Source organism: Megalops cyprinoides, unplaced genomic scaffold, assembly GCF_013368585.1.
Source record: "Megalops cyprinoides isolate fMegCyp1 unplaced genomic scaffold, fMegCyp1.pri scaffold_19_arrow_ctg1, whole genome shotgun sequence".
Lineage (NCBI taxonomy): Eukaryota > Metazoa > Chordata > Actinopteri > Elopiformes > Megalopidae > Megalops > Megalops cyprinoides.
This window is the reverse complement of record NW_023494702.1, coordinates 2,501-13,963: the sequence shown is the minus strand read 5'-3', so window position 1 is coordinate 13,963 and position 11,463 is coordinate 2,501. Positions and strand designations below refer to the sequence as shown.

Genomic DNA, 11,463 nt, shown 5'->3' with positions numbered 1-11,463 from the left:
TAGGAACTGTTTTCCTGTTTCCCTGGAGGAAAACCCCTCCCTAGAATAGCAGACAAGTCCTAGGGGAGTGTAAATCCCACCCTCCTATAAGACTGAAGAACCAATGGAAAGCGTTTATGTTGGGGCCTGCTTTTACAGCCAGTCCCCTTTAGTAAACCTATATAGCAATCCTTGCCTTGCGGCCTCCATTTTCCTCTGACGAAGCTGATACGCGAAACGTTAGGAGTTTGTCTTGTTATTTTGAGATACAAGCAATTTGGACAAAGTTGTGTGTCTTTTCTTTTTTTAAAAAGGTTTTTATTAAAAGTTTAAATAAAAAAGTACAATTTTAATCTGATTAGTCACAAGAGGCTTCCCCCACCACCTGTAAAGAGAAGAAAGGTGAAAAAGTTAAATACAGCGGAAGGAGACCTGAAGGCCGGGGCCTGTTGGATTCCCCCAGGGGCAGTGGATCCCGTTCTGGGCAGGAGAACTTTAAACTGAGCATTGCTCACTCCCTGGTAACCATCTTGTGGTTTCTCTCTTGAACTTTATGCCACGGACGGAAGTAACACAAAGCCATCCTGGGACCGCACGCCAAGAGAACCTTCTTCTCGTACCCACCAGCCGAAAGGAGAAAGGAAGGGTGAGAGCCCTGAAAGGGGAAAACCTGTTTCTTATCACAGTGGTGTTTAGGCCTGTAACTGTTCAGATTAAAATTTGGAATGTTGTTAAAGAATAGATACATGGCTTTGGCCAATATTCAGAATGAAGACACTGTTGAGGCTGTACAGGAGAACCTTCCCCCTCCCTCTCTCCCCTCCCTTGCACCTTCTGTTCCTCCAAGGCTTAACAAACAAACAACAAAGGAATATTTCAAACTCATGCAAGCAATCCATCACATTCAAATAGTAAATCAGGCAGTGGAGTCCAAAACATTTCCCAAAGGTATGATGAGGCAAGTGAATAAATTAACAGATTTCATAAAGCCATCCTCTCCTTCTGAGCAAACTAAAAACAAAGTGAAGGAGAACACTTTGAGATGGATGGACACTAACATGACAATATTACAAATGCACTACGACGGAGTGATTGCCTCAATCACTCAGTCATTGGGCCCTTTTGATCAGGAGGCCTTCAATATGGCAATAGTTTGGGCCAAGGCCCGCTACAAACATAAGTTTAATAGAATGATCTGTGAAAGAGTGATGGAATTGCTTACACCCCAGACTACAACACCACATTCTAGGACGCCTGGCACTACTTCACCTACCTTGTGTCCCCAGATGCATATGAGTCCAGTTGAGATGACTGATATGGATGCTCCGTCTCTGACTGTACCTACCTATGCCCAGGTAGTTGCGGGCCAACAGGGCCCCATTAGTAGGCCTGCTACCCCCAGGCAGTCTTGCCCTATAGCTGCAACACATAATGGTGAAACAGGAACCCTGAAAAAAGAAACAATGAAACTTACCTCTGATGAGAATTCCTCCGTGTGCGTGCCGCCTGCAGCTCAGTCGAGCACCCTACAACAGAAAAACAAAATTTTAGTACAAGCAGAAATTCATCACCATCCTGCTGAGAATATATCTGTGGTACCTACCTGTAGGCCGGGCCAGGTGGGCCGTAAAGCTGACAATGGGGCCACCCTGGGAGATACAGAACAATCTCAGTTTGATACAGCTTCACATGTACCTGATATTACACTGTCCCACACAGGCTTAGACTCACCTGCCACTTCTGGGGCATGCTGGGAGGTCCGAGTGGGGGACGGTGAGGAGGGGGACCTGGTTCAGAAACAGGATAATCAAATCACTTTGCCGGAAAATGCTTCTGCAGCTTCTGTTGTTTTGGGAAAACAGAGCAATGTCAGTATAAGTACAAATGACATGATTTTGGCTTTATCACCCACAGGCAGGTCTAGTTCAACCAGACAGACCGATGTCCAGTCTCCAGCACAGCACTTACCCCCGCGGGGGGAGCCTCTCTCCGAATCCGTGACTCTGGGGGTGGTACAGGACATGATGAAAGGGGCAAATAAAGGGCAAAATCCCATGAATCGACCCCAATCTGAGTCCTCCCCTCAAACCCTAAGAGACACGGTCTCGGAGAGAGAGCCTGTTTTCTACCCCAGGGGCCACCCACGGTCAGATCGCAAACTCTATGACTGGCGCTTTACAGCAGAGAAGCCAATAATTTTCATTGGTGATTCAAATTTGAAAAGAATTCCTTCATTTAAAAATGAACAAATTCAAATTGATAGTTATCCAGGCGCCACATTCTACCACATTAATGGCGTGCTCAAAAACTGCCCAGTCTTCCAGTCCACGCAAAAAGTGATCCTTTCTTTGGGGATCAACAATAAAGATCAGGATCCTAGAAAAACAGCAATTAAACAGTTACAGCAATTACTTACAACAGCACAGAGAGTTTTTCCGAATGCAACATTGTTCGTGCCCGTGATTATGTTTTCTCCCAACTTAACAGAACTGCAGAAGTCTAACTTAACTATAATCAATAAATATATTGCCACGTACTGCACACCTTTGTTGGAGATACACAACAGTTCCTTCTTCACTACAGGTGATAACATTCACTGGACTCCAACCACGGCAAATAGGATATTTCAGCACTGGTGCCGGCAGTTAAACTTCTAGGGGGGGAGAAGCGGTCACGATCTCCCCAGCTCTTGGAACACAGTAATGTGCTTAACCTCTCACTTACCTTTCAGCTCTCCGAGGCACAGGTGGAAGTGTTGGAGAGAGGCCTAACCTTTATTCCTCTCCCCAACCAGGATATCCGGCGGGACCTCTGGAGGGACATCCATGCCTTTCATAGGAGAATAAAATTGTTAGATTATTTTGGTTCAGATACACAGACAGAACAGATACCATTTATCCTCCCTTCATATTGGGAACCGGAAACTGCACAAGTGAACCCTGTTATCAGACAGTTAATACGGAAGGACTTAATAACAGCAAAGTCACATACCTGTTCCATAGCCCGTACAGATAATCTCTCTACTGTACAGAGAGCAGCCATTAGGGAACTCTGTCAGAATAGAGAGATAATCATTAAACCTGCGGATAAGGGTTCTAAAATAGTCATTATGGATAAACAACAATATCTATTGGAAGCAAACCGACAACTCTCCAATACTAAACATTATATGTCGGTACCAGTATCTTTACAAACACAAACACAAAAAGAAATTCACACTATAATACAGGATTTGTATTACAAGAAATACATTAACCGTAAACAGCGTGATTTCTTGTTAGGCCCAAACACACCTAGAAACAGAATCTTCTATTTATTACCCAAGATCCATAAAGATCCGAAGGCATGGACGGTCCCTGGGGAGGTCCCGCCGGGGCGACCCATCGTATCGGACTGTGAGAGTGAATCATATAACATAGCGCAGTATATTGATCATTACTTGAATCCTTTAGCGCACGGACATCCGAGTTACATCAAGGACACGTACGATTTCCTACACAAGATTAAGAGCATAACGGTAACCCCTAACACATATCTGTTTACAATAGATGTGGATAGCCTATATACTAACATAGACACCGAGGCTGGGTTACAAGCGGTGGGTAATGTACTTGGTAGAAATCCGGATCCTGCGCGACCAGACGAACATTTGCTTCAGCTTCTGCATATCAGCCTTACAAAAAATGATTTCATTTTTAATGGCAAACATTATTTACAGATATCGGGAACGGCCATGGGTAAGAAATTCGCCCCAGCCTACGCAGACATCTATATGGCCGAATGGGAAGCGGAGGCGTTAGCTAAATGCACACTCTTACCCGTGGCCTACTACCGATATCTGGATGATATTTTTGGTATCTGGCCTTACAGTTTTAAAGAATTTGAGGAATTTTTTCAGATATTGAATACGCACCATCCTTCAATAAAGTTGAAATATGAACTGGATTCGAGGTCCGTGAATTTCTTAGACACCACGGTCTTCTTTACTGCGCAACAGTCGGCTAATAGCAAATTGGCCACGAAAGTTTATTTCAAAAGTACAGATACTCAGGCTTTGCTACATAAACAGAGCTATCACCCTAAACATACATTTAAAGGCCTAGTTAAATCACAGATACTCAGATTCCACAGAATATGTACCTTCCAGGAAGATTTTGAAATCGCCACGACGACGCTGTTTAAAGCGCTGCGAGGCAGGGGGTACTCGAAGAGGCTATTAAGATATGCAAAAGCTGAAGTTTTAAAAGGCTTGGCCCAGGTGCAGAGGAAGGATGAAACGAACATCGTTCCCTTTATCACCACCTATTCGGAGTCCAATAAAACATTGATTTCAAAAATTAGGAATAACTTTAGGAATGTGCAGAATCAATTACCGGTATTTCAGCCATATAGAATAATTGCGGCCTTCAGGAGAAACAAGAATTTAAAGGACCTACTGGTACGGTCCAGTGTACCGTCGAACATAGATAACTCACAATTATGGGTCCGTAGATATTTTCAACACAGTTCTTATCTGGTAAATAAGTACAGTGGGGAGGGAGCACCAGTCTGGAAAAAGATATCAATTACAGACAGAAGTGTGATTTATGCAATTACCTGCAACACCTGTGGCAAGCTTTATATAGGAGAGACGCAGCATACCATAGCAACACGGCTAAAACAGCACTTGTATAACATCCAAAGATTTCATCTACAGACTGAACTTACCAGTCATTTTCAAATTCATCCGGTTTCTGGTTTAAAGGTGTCAGGCTTGGAAAGTAATCCCGGGTGGTCCAATGGGGAGAGGAGGATGAGGGAAAGAGTGTGGATAATGAAGTTAAGAACAATTGCACCCTTGGGGCTTAATGAAAGGAGGGGGTAGGGTGGGGAGGTGGGGCTCCTCCTGGTGGTGAAGGGGGATAGAGGGGGGATTAGCACTTTATATATGGGGGGGCCAGGGGAGAGGCAATAATGAATTGATTTACCTTTAATGGTCTTTTTGATGAATTGCTCACTAATCATGTGAATAAAGTTTTCTTTTTCCCTTTCTTTTGATCTTATATATGTGTATGTGAATTTGTGGATTTTATTATGCATGTCTTTTAAGCACTTATTTTTGACAACAGCACTTGCATGGCTGCCTCTCGTCCTGGAGCCCACATATAAATGAAATATTTATATTAGTATTGCTTCCTTTTCCCTTGATGCCACCCGGGGGAGGCGCGGCCTTCCCATCCTAGCCCTACTCTGAACCCAATCTAGGCCCTGACCCCAACCCCAGCCCACACCCTAACCCTAACTTAGATCTTGGCCACACCTGTGGCCCTAACCCCAACCCTGACCCCAACCTGATTTTGGGCCCTGACCCTAATCAAGGCCCTAACCCCAACCCTGACCCCAACCCTACCTGGGGCCCTGACAGCGGTGGCCCCAACCCTAATTCTAACCCCAACCCTACCTAGGGCCCTGACCCTAATCGTGACCCTAACCCCAACCCTGACCCCAACCCTAACTGGGGCCCTGACTATCATGGCCCTAACCCTAAGGCTAACCCTAATGGGGGCCCTAACCCTAATTGTGGCCCCAACCCTAGCTCTGACCCCAACCCTAATTGGGGCCCCAACTGGAGTGGCCCTACCCCTAATGTTGACCCCAACCCTAACTGGGGCCCTAACCCTAATTGGGGCCCTGATCCCAACCCTAACTGGGGCTCTGGCTGTTTTGGCCCTAACTCTACTGTGGACCCCAACCTCAATCTGGGCCCTGACCCTAACCGGGGCCCTAACCCCAACCCTGACCCCAACCTTGAATCGGGCCTGGACTGCAACCGTGGCCCAAGCGCTAGCCCTAACTCCAGTTGGGACCCTAAGAACAGGTACAACCCTAGGGGAAGATACAATAGGCCAGAGCACTGAAGAGCTTTGTGCTCTTTTTTTTAAAAGAAAACACATAACAAAACAACCTAACCTGGCCAGTGCCATTGTAGAGTCCTCCCTGTTCTTTAGAGATAATAAAATCCCCTCTGGAAGTAAAACCCTCTATAGGGTTGAATTGCAGGCCTGGTGAAATTACAAATTTCACTCAGTCATTTGTAAGGCTACCTCCAGCAATTATTTTAGCTAAGCAGGACAAGTCTGGAACAGGTTGGGGATGGGAGACCAATTTTTTTTAAAGGGAATTCCTATTGGGGGGGGGGGGAGGAAATCTTAGTTTTTAGAATTTTAAAGGAGCCAATAGGAACTGTTTTCCTGTTTCCCTGGAGGAAAACCCCTCCCTAGAATAGCAGACAAGTCCTAGGGGAGTGTAAATCCCACCCTCCTATAAGACTGAAGAACCAATGGAAAGCGTTTATGTTGGGGCCTGCTTTTATAGCCAGTCCCCTTTAGTAAACCTATATAGCAATCCTTGCCTTGCGGCCTCCATTTTCCTCTGACGAAGCTGATACGCGAAACGTTAGGAGTTTGTCTTGTTATTTTGAGATACAAGCAATTTGGACAAAGTTGTGTGTCTTTTCTTTTTTTAAAAAGGTTTTTATTAAAAGTTTAAACAAAAAAGTACAATTTTAATCTGATTAGTCACAAGAGGCTTCCCCCACCACCTGTAAAGAGAAGAAAGGTGAAAAAGTTAAATACAGCGGAAGGAGACCTGAAGGCCGGGGCCTGTTGGATTCCCCCAGGGGCAGTGGATCCCGTTCTGGGCAGGAGAACTTTAAACTGAGCATTGCTCACTCCCTGGTAACCATCTTGTGGTTTCTCTCTTGAACTTTATGCCACGGACGGAAGTAACACAAAGCCATCCTGGGACCGCACGCCAAGAGAACCTTCTTCTCGTACCCACCAGCCGAAAGGAGAAAGGAAGGGTGAGAGCCCTGAAAGGGGAAAACCTGTTTCTTATCACAGTGGTGTTTAGGCCTGTAACTGTTCAGATTAAAATTTGGAATGTTGTTAAAGAATAGATACATGGCTTTGGCCAATATTCAGAATGAAGACACTGTTGAGGCTGTACAGGAGAACCTTCCCCCTCCCTCTCTCCCCTCCCTTGCACCTTCTGTTCCTCCAAGGCTTAACAAACAAACAACAAAGGAATATTTCAAACTCATGCAAGCAATCCATCACATTCAAATAGTAAATCAGGCAGTGGAGTCCAAAACATTTCCCAACGGTATGATGAGGCAAGTGAATAAATTAACAGTTTTCATAAAGCCATCCTCTCCTTCTGAGCAAACTAAAAACAAAGTGAAGGAGAACACTTTGAGATGGATGGACACTAACATGACAATATTACAAATGCACTACGACGGAGTGATTGCCTCAATCACTCAGTCATTGGGCCCTTTTGATCAGGAGGCCTTCAATATGGCAATAGTTTGGGCCAAGGCCCGCTACAAACATAAGTTTAATAGAATGATCTGTGAAAGAGTGATGGAATTGCTTACACCCCAGACTACAACACCACATTCTAGGACGCCTGGCACTACTTCACCTACCTTGTGTCCCCAGATGCATATGAGTCCAGTTGAGATGACTGATATGGATGCTCCGCCTCTGACTGTACCTACCTATGCCCAGGTAGTTGCGGGCCAACAGGGCCCCATTAGTAGGCCTGCTACCCCCAGGCAGTCTTGCCCTATAGCTGCAACACATAATGGTGAAACAGGAACCCTGAAAAAAGAAACAATGAAACTTACCTCTGATGAGAATTCCTCCGTGTGCGTGCCGCCTGCAGCTCAGTCGAGCACCCTACAACAGAAAAACAAAATTTTAGTACAAGCAGAAATTCATCACCATCCTGCTGAGAATATATCTGTGGTACCTACCTGTAGGCCGGGCCAGGTGGGCCGTAAAGCTGACAATGGGGCCACCCTGGGAGATACAGAACAATCTCAGTTTGATACAGCTTCACATGTACCTGATATTACACTGTCCCACACAGGCTTAGACTCACCTGCCACTTCTGGGGCATGCTGGGAGGTCCGAGTGGGGGACGGTGAGGAGGGGGACCTGGTTCAGAAACAGGATAATCAAATCACTTTGCCGGAAAATGCTTCTGCAGCTTCTGTTGTTTTGGGAAAACAGAGCAATGTCAGTATAAGTACAAATGACATGATTTTGGCTTTATCACCCACAGGCAGGTCTAGTTCAACCAGACAGACCGATGTCCAGTCTCCAGCACAGCACTTACCCCCGCGGGGGGAGCCTCTCTCCGAATCCGTGACTCTGGGGGTGGTACAGGACATGATGAAAGGGGCAAATAAAGGGCAAAATCCCATGAATCGACCCCAATCTGAGTCCTCCCCTCAAACCCTAAGAGACACGGTCTCGGAGAGAGAGCCTGTTTTCTACCCCAGGGGCCACCCACGGTCAGATCGCAAACTCTATGACTGGCGCTTTACAGCAGAGAAGCCAATAATTTTCATTGGTGATTCAAATTTGAAAAGAATTCCTTCATTTAAAAATGAACAAATTCAAATTGATAGTTATCCAGGCGCCACATTCTACCACATTAATGGCGTGCTCAAAAACTGCCCAGTCTTCCAGTCCACGCAAAAAGTGATCCTTTCTTTGGGGATCAACAATAAAGATCAGGATCCTAGAAAAACAGCAATTAAACAGTTACAGCAATTACTTACAACAGCACAGAGAGTTTTTCCGAATGCAACATTGTTCGTGCCCGTGATTATGTTTTCTCCCAACTTAACAGAACTGCAGAAGTCTAACTTAACTATAATCAATAAATATATTGCCACGTACTGCACACCTTTGTTGGAGATACACAACAGTTCCTTCTTCACTACAGGTGATAACATTCACTGGACTCCAACCACGGCAAATAGGATATTTCAGCACTGGTGCCGGCAGTTAAACTTCTAGGGGGGGAGAAGCGGTCACGATCTCCCCAGCTCTTGGAACACAGTAATGTGCTTAACCTCTCACTTACCTTTCAGCTCTCCGAGGCACAGGTGGAAGTGTTGGAGAGAGGCCTAACCTTTATTCCTCTCCCCAACCAGGATATCCGGCGGGACCTCTGGAGGGACATCCATGCCTTTCATAGGAGAATAAAATTGTTAGATTATTTTGGTTCAGATACACAGACAGAACAGATACCATTTATCCTCCCTTCATATTGGGAACCGGAAACTGCACAAGTGAACCCTGTTATCAGACAGTTAATACGGAAGGACTTAATAACAGCAAAGTCACATACCTGTTCCATAGCCCGTACAGATAATCTCTCTACTGTACAGAGAGCAGCCATTAGGGAACTCTGTCAGAATAGAGAGATAATCATTAAACCTGCGGATAAGGGTTCTAAAATAGTCATTATGGATAAACAACAATATCTATTGGAAGCAAACCGACAACTCTCCAATACTAAACATTATATGTCGGTACCAGTATCTTTACAAACACAAACACAAAAAGAAATTCACACTATAATACAGGATTTGTATTACAAGAAATACATTAACCGTAAACAGCGTGATTTCTTGTTAGGCCCAAACACACCTAGAAACAGAATCTTCTATTTATTACCCAAGATCCATAAAGATCCGAAGGCATGGACGGTCCCTGGGGAGGTCCCGCCGGGGCGACCCATCGTATCGGACTGTGAGAGTGAATCATATAACATAGCGCAGTATATTGATCATTACTTGAATCCTTTAGCGCACGGACATCCGAGTTACATCAAGGACACGTACGATTTCCTACACAAGATTAAGAGCATAACGGTAACCCCTAACACATATCTGTTTACAATAGATGTGGATAGCCTATATACTAACATAGACACCGAGGCTGGGTTACAAGCGGTGGGTAATGTACTTGGTAGAAATCCGGATCCTGCGCGACCAGACGAACATTTGCTTCAGCTTCTGCATATCAGCCTTACAAAAAATGATTTCATTTTTAATGGCAAACATTATTTACAGATATCGGGAACGGCCATGGGTAAGAAATTCGCCCCAGCCTACGCAGACATCTATATGGCCGAATGGGAAGCGGAGGCGTTAGCTAAATGCACACTCTTACCCGTGGCCTACTACCGATATCTGGATGATATTTTTGGTATCTGGCCTTACAGTTTTAAAGAATTTGAGGAATTTTTTCAGATATTGAATACGCACCATCCTTCAATAAAGTTGAAATATGAACTGGATTCGAGGTCCGTGAATTTCTTAGACACCACGGTCTTCTTTACTGCGCAACAGTCGGCTAATAGCAAATTGGCCACGAAAGTTTATTTCAAAAGTACAGATACTCAGGCTTTGCTACATAAACAGAGCTATCACCCTAAACATACATTTAAAGGCCTAGTTAAATCACAGATACTCAGATTCCACAGAATATGTACCTTCCAGGAAGATTTTGAAATCGCCACGACGACGCTGTTTAAAGCGCTGCGAGGCAGGGGGTACTCGAAGAGGCTATTAAGATATGCAAAAGCTGAAGTTTTAAAAGGCTTGGCCCAGGTGCAGAGGAAGGATGAAACGAACATCGTTCCCTTTATCACCACCTATTCGGAGTCCAATAAAACATTGATTTCAAAAATTAGGAATAACTTTAGGAATGTGCAGAATCAATTACCGGTATTTCAGCCATATAGAATAATTGCGGCCTTCAGGAGAAACAAGAATTTAAAGGACCTACTGGTACGGTCCAGTGTACCGTCGAACATAGATAACTCACAATTATGGGTCCGTAGATATTTTCAACACAGTTCTTATCTGGTAAATAAGTACAGTGGGGAGGGAGCACCAGTCTGGAAAAAGATATCAATTACAGACAGAAGTGTGATTTATGCAATTACCTGCAACACCTGTGGCAAGCTTTATATAGGAGAGACGCAGCATACCATAGCAACACGGCTAAAACAGCACTTGTATAACATCCAAAGATTTCATCTACAGACTGAACTTACCAGTCATTTTCAAATTCATCCGGTTTCTGGTTTAAAGGTGTCAGGCTTGGAAAGTAATCCCGGGTGGTCCAATGGGGAGAGGAGGATGAGGGAAAGAGTGTGGATAATGAAGTTAAGAACAATTGCACCCTTGGGGCTTAATGAAAGGAGGGGGTAGGGTGGGGAGGTGGGGCTCCTCCTGGTGGTGAAGGGGGATAGAGGGGGGATTAGCACTTTATATATGGGGGGGCCAGGGGAGAGGCAATAATGAATTGATTTACCTTTAATGGTCTTTTTGATGAATTGCTCACTAATCATGTGAATAAAGTTTTCTTTTTCCCTTTCTTCTGATCTTATATATGTGTATGTGAATTTGTGGATTTTATTATGCATGTCTTTTAAGCACTTATTTTTGACAACAGCACTTGCATGGCTGCCTCTCGTCCTGGAGCCCACATATAAATGAAATATTTATATTAGTATTGCTTCCTTTTCCCTTGATGCCACCCGGGGGAGGCGCGGCCTTCCCATCCTAGCCCTACTCTGAACCCAATCTAGGCCCTGACCCCAACCCCAGCCCACACCCTAACCCTAACTTAGATC

The 11,463-nt window shown here is 44.7% G+C and overlaps 2 long non-coding RNA genes across 10 annotated transcripts; both read right to left on the bottom strand.

The window, feature by feature from the left end:
- Positions 1-405: 405 nt before the first annotated feature.
- On the bottom strand, positions 406-5,419 carry LOC118772285. Of its 5 annotated transcripts, none has more exons than XR_005004677.1 (7): positions 4,687-5,419; positions 3,300-3,372; positions 2,971-3,030; positions 2,704-2,808; positions 1,711-1,766; positions 1,583-1,628; positions 406-1,505 (listed from the first exon to the last, which is right to left on the bottom strand). It is a non-coding gene; the product is annotated as an uncharacterized LOC118772285 (long non-coding RNA). The 5 variants fall into 5 exon arrangements; XR_005004678.1 differs by lacking the exon at positions 4,687-5,419 and adding an exon at positions 3,893-4,014; XR_005004679.1 differs by lacking the exon at positions 4,687-5,419 and having other exon boundaries at positions 3,273-4,014.
- A 1,742-nt stretch (positions 5,420-7,161) lies between these two features.
- LOC118772286 lies at positions 7,162-11,191 on the bottom strand. Of its 5 annotated transcripts, none has more exons than XR_005004682.1 (7): positions 10,882-11,191; positions 9,495-9,567; positions 9,166-9,225; positions 8,899-9,003; positions 7,906-7,961; positions 7,778-7,823; positions 7,162-7,700 (listed from the first exon to the last, which is right to left on the bottom strand). It is a non-coding gene; the product is annotated as an uncharacterized LOC118772286 (long non-coding RNA). The 5 variants fall into 5 exon arrangements; XR_005004683.1 differs by lacking the exon at positions 10,882-11,191 and adding an exon at positions 10,088-10,209; XR_005004684.1 differs by lacking the exon at positions 10,882-11,191 and having other exon boundaries at positions 9,468-10,209.
- Between the last annotated feature and the right edge of the window lie 272 nt (positions 11,192-11,463).